The sequence below is a fragment of the Mustela erminea genome, chromosome X (assembly GCF_009829155.1).
Source record: "Mustela erminea isolate mMusErm1 chromosome X, mMusErm1.Pri, whole genome shotgun sequence".
Taxonomy (NCBI): domain Eukaryota; kingdom Metazoa; phylum Chordata; class Mammalia; order Carnivora; family Mustelidae; genus Mustela; species Mustela erminea.
The window spans coordinates 88,146,445-88,151,714 of record NC_045635.1 but is presented as its reverse complement, the minus strand read 5'-3'; the positions used below and the strand labels follow the sequence as shown (position 1 = coordinate 88,151,714).

The 5,270-nt window shown below is 40.4% G+C and overlaps 1 pseudogene; it reads right to left on the bottom strand.

Moving 5' to 3' along the window:
* Positions 1–950: 950 nt before the first annotated feature.
* Positions 951–1,642, bottom strand: LOC116582662 (annotated as a pseudogene).
* Positions 1,643–5,270: the final 3,628 nt, after the last annotated feature.

Genomic DNA, 5,270 nt, shown 5'->3' with positions numbered 1-5,270 from the left:
AGGTCAACACAAACAATAATTTAACTTTTACTTAACAAGATTAATATCAGCCCTTTGTCTGTACTGTCATTTGCAAATATCTTCTCCCAAGGAATTAATCTTTAAATGTGGTCCTACTTGAGATTCATCTTTTAAGATTTATTTATTTATTTGAGAGAGGGAGACAGAGAGAAAGACAGAGAGAGAGAAAGCAAGTGGGGGGAGGAGTTGTTGGAGGGGGAGAGGCAAAGAATCCCAAGCAGACTCCCTGTTGAGCATGGAACCTTATGCAGGGGTTGATCTCAATACCCTGAGATCATGACCTGAGTTGAAATCAAGAGTTGGATGCTCAACTGACTGGACCCTCACCCAGGCATCCCTTGAAATTCATTTTTTTTTAACAATTTTGTAAATAACCACATTCTCAAAGGCATTGTCTCCTAGTTAGTACAAGAGACTACATTTAAGTGGCCACCAATAATGAAGGCCCACCTAGTGTATGTTTCAGTCACTTTAGCCACTTGTTCTAGTACTGCATTCTAAACAAATATGATATCAACTACCAGGTCTGAAATTTCCCACCTGTAGAAATCTTATAATTTCAGCTCCAAGGGTAGTATGCCTGTGAAAGAAATACATTTCAGTATGTCCTGCATTCTATATGATCTAGTATATGTGTGAATTTTTAACAATGAAAGTGGTTTATAAAAATATATTTAGAACATTTTTTAATTATTAGATTTAAGGAGAAAATGTAAGAATATAACATGTGTATGATAGGAATGGTTGAGTGATATTCAACATGGATTCTCTCAGACTGTACTTTACTGGATCTGCATCCTTTTCAGGTCCTTCTCATTTCCATTTTTATTCTTTCTTTTCTCCTCCTCACTTTCATCTATTACTAATTTAGTAATGTATGTCAGGAATGTATGGGTGATACACAAAGCTACACACAGGTACCTGGGTTCTCAGGAACTGCTCTCTCCTGGGTCCAGGTCCTTTTTAGGCTGTTCTTCAGGTTCTTCACTTCTGCTTTCTTTTCCTCACCTCCAGCTTCTTGGGCCTCATCATCAGAGCTTCCACATTTATATTCACTGGCTTCATTATTAAAGAATAATACGGACTTTGGGACCAGAACTTTATGGAAAAAAATAACCCAATTTATAATTGATGGAGACATCGACTACTCTGTCGTCAAGAGAGTCAGGATGAAGAAGTAGGTGAAGATAGAATAGCAGGGCATCTTCTTAGTGGTGGATACAATGCTTCTGCAGCCCTCACATTTTCTGCAGCTTGCTTGTTTTTACAGTGACATTTCTCCCCTCTTTCCAGTAGATCCCACATGCTGTGCTACTGATAGTTTCTGGCCCTTTGGAGAAGAAAGGATGAGAGTCATCTGGGTCTGATTGCATTTGGTATGTTTTAGTCAGGACTTCACTGAAAAAGTATTCGTTGGACTTGAAGATAAATTCTATGATGAAGCTCATTGGTTCCTTGAACCCTGAAAATTTAATTTTTATATCTTTCAAGTGCTCTAGAACAAGTTCATTTTTTTTTTTTTTTGGATCATCCTCCCAAGGTTCTTCACGTTTTTAAAAGCTGTCAACCAAAACTGAGGTATGCCATTTGTTGGCCCTTTTCCCACAGGCTCTCTTTCCATTTTCCCCCATGTGCCTTCGTGGACACCTACTTGCCACTGACATTCACCTTCTGTGGGCTCATGGATTGCATTGACGATCTCAGATCTCTTATTAAACAAAGGTTGGTAGAAGGCCGCATACTTTTTCTTTAGATCATGAAGATCTTGGTAGAATTGAGCTTCTACTTGTTTTTATTGGGCCTGAAGGATTTTGAGAGTTTTGACCCGCTGCTTCACCACTAAAGGCAAGTGCTAAGCACTGCCTGCCTTTGATCTGGGTGTCCCAACCATGGCTGCAAGGGCCTGAGGGCACTGCTTCCACTTGTTAGTTTCAGTCCTTCTGGCTGCACAGGCCCCCACCTCAAAGAATACCTCTGAAATGGGGACTTGCTCTCCTGCACCTTGGCAACCTCTGGTTCTCTGCCTTCTAGCATGTAGCCCCTAGGCAGTTTCCTTGGACACTTGGGTGTCATTTCCTTCTGCCACATACTCACTGTCCCAGTTCTATACTCCCTCTTCTAGGTCCTTGCCCTCAGGACGTTTGAGTCCATTTCCTGGACCCTCTGGTTCCCAGGTACCATGATTTACCAACATGTGACTTACATGGGGTTGAACCAAGAGGTGGTCATTATAATGTATAAGTTGTAGAACAGAACAGATGACATCATGAAACAGGGACCAAAACCATGCTATTGGGAACTCATGGGTCCCTATAAGGATGACTTTGGCACCCTCCTCTTGTACCTCCTTGTGGTGTATTATCCTTCATCCTCTACTTCCTTCTCCTCATGGTCATAGTCCTCTTCCTCTTCCTCCTCTACCATTTCCTCATTGCCCTCCTCTTGACCCTCCTCTCTGCTGACTGGACATCCCTGTCCTCACCTATGGGCTGGGAAGCCTCCTACCCAAACTTTTCTTCCTTAAGTGTTCTTGCAACTACCTGGGAAGCCAAGCTTCCATAGCTTCCCAAATTCCATCTGACCCTTCTGCAGGAACCAGATAACTTGAGTAGTTTGGGATCATGGTCTACCCCACCATTAGCTCTGTCTTGGCCACTTTGTGGTGGGTTTCATTCCTCTTTGGCAGACATGGCAGTAGGGATGCCTCAGTCTGTGTTTGGGCCCAAGTGTTGACCTGGTTGCTGTGATGACTGTGGTGAAGATGGCAACTACCAAGGTGATTGCTTCCTAGGGGAAGCTATTGACAGAGGGGCCTGCCTGGAGGCAGTGGGGGCAATAAAGAAAATGGATGCAGAGAGTGCAACAATCTCTAAAGGTGTGGAGTCCCTACCACAGAAAGGGCTGGGGGGCTTCTGGAGGTAGGGCCAAACAAGGCTGCACCTGAGATGGCATTGGAGAAGGTGGGAAAAATCAGTGAGTAGGTGAAAAAAGGCAGAGCTTGGAAGGGTCAGCAAAGGGCTCCTTCTGTCACTGAAAACTCTAAGTTCATTCGTTGGGAAGTGAGGATTGACATGCCTGGGTCCAGTAAGTGATCAAGGCCTTTTTGTTTTAGTCTCAAAAGTCCATCTTGGAGACCTTAGAGGTTTGAGTTATTTTTTAAGCCCATGTAAGTCCCATTCATTTAATTCCACTATTTTTTAACAAACTATAAAATTCTAATATGACTGTCGTCTGCAGCACAATAACTATAATTCCTACCTCCCAATTTCCATCTAGGGACAGCTCATGTCATTAGGGATGGAATCATTAAAAAATTGTATAACTCCTTACTAGTAAAAATCTCCAACAAGAAAGATAGAAAAAATTCTGGACATACTAATATTATTAAAGCTGCTTAATAAAGAGCATATAAAGTTAAAGAAATATTTTTAAAAGGAGCAGGAAGGTGTTTAATAAATGCTGCTGTTTCACATCAAACTTCTGCAATATTAATATAGAAAAGAGGACACTTAATTATAGGCAACCATGAAAGATATGAAATAAGCACCTTGTTAGAATAATCTGAGTAAACTAAGACTTTCTATTGCATTCAGACACACTAACAAGGAAATCTAGTGCAAAAAAATCCTTAAAATGATGAATAAATCAAGCACTTTTTCATATTTATTCAGAAAAGCAAAATGGGGTGCTTGGGTGGATCAGTTAATTGAATAACCAATTCTTGGTTTTGGCTCAGGTTATGATCTCATGGTTGTGAGATAGGGCCCTGTGTTGGGCTCCACACTCAGCACAGAGTTTGCTTGTCCCTCTCCCTCTGCTCCTTCCCCCACTCTTTCTAAAATACACAAATGAATAAACAGCTTTAAAGAAATGGTAAAGCAAGATATTATATAATTCTGAAAAATATTTTAGAAAAAAATAACAAATGAATTAAGAAACATCACATTTTAGAAAATAACAGTGAGAAATCCCTTTTTATCACCCCCATGCATTTTCAATATATTTAATTTTATCTCTGATCTCACTTTAAGAAACAATCATGGCAATATCAAAAAACAATGATTTATGGGGTGCCTGGGTGGCTCAGTGGATTAAGCCGCTGCCTTCGGCTCAGGTCATGATCTCAGTGTCCTGGGATTGAGCCTCGCATCGGGCTCTCTGCTCAGCAGGGAGCCTGCTTCCCCCTCTGTCTCTGCCTGCCTCTCTGCCTACTTGTGCTCTCTCTCTCTGTCAAATAAAATAAATAAAATCTTTAAAAAAAAAGAAACAAAAAACAAACAAACAAAAAACAATGATTTAAATTTAGAAGGGAATGTAGTAAAGTAGCTAACCAGACAAAAGGAAAAATCAATGGCACAGTCTCCTAACTAACTTGCCAAGGGTCACAAAAATTAGTGGCAGAGTCAAGTATCTAATCAAGATTTCCCAATGTCTAATTTGTATTTAAGACAGTATCGCTTGTTTTCTATCCAGCTTGGGGAGAAACATGACACTTGAAGTTTAATTAACTAGTCACAGAGAAAGTCAATGACCTTAATCGGGGGAATCTGAAAGGACCAGACCAAGCTGTCACCAGCATGCCCCTTCCACCATTGACTGAAAACATTTTCAGGGACTGAGAAAGAAGTTCCATAGTCCCAGGAAACTATGGACACAAAATATGGCTTGGAGAAAAGAGTAAATAGATGTGGATCCATAACTAAAGTATCTTTACATATAATATGTCGACTACAAACTGTGTAGTTGGAAGAATCAGAAGGGGGCACAGTGGGTAGGCTTTTCTCAAGCAGGAAGGAAGGACTTAAGGCAAACATCAAAATATAGGCAGCAGACCTCTAATTGGATAGAAGAAATTTCACTTTGCCTCTTCAGAATGCCATTGTCTTCTCAGAGCATCCTTGACTCTCTGGTAGAAGGGAATCATAATAGAAAGTTGACTTTGTACTACTTTAGAAACTGGTGAAACAATCTTGGTTCAGCTGGTTGTTGTTGTAGTTGTTGTTGTTTTGAATCTGATGCTAATTCTCAACTCACAGGGCACATGGCCAGGAAGAAAGAATGAAAATGAACTGGGAAATGTAGGAGAAACTGAATTTGCAAATAAGATGGAACTTGTATCTTTTCTTTCATTGAACTCCAGGTCAGACTTTATCTCTTTTCAAATCTAAAAATTTTCTTCCATGCATGACATGCAAGAGAAATAGAACTATTGCTGTAAAACCTGGCCCAGAAATTAGAGAACCTAGATA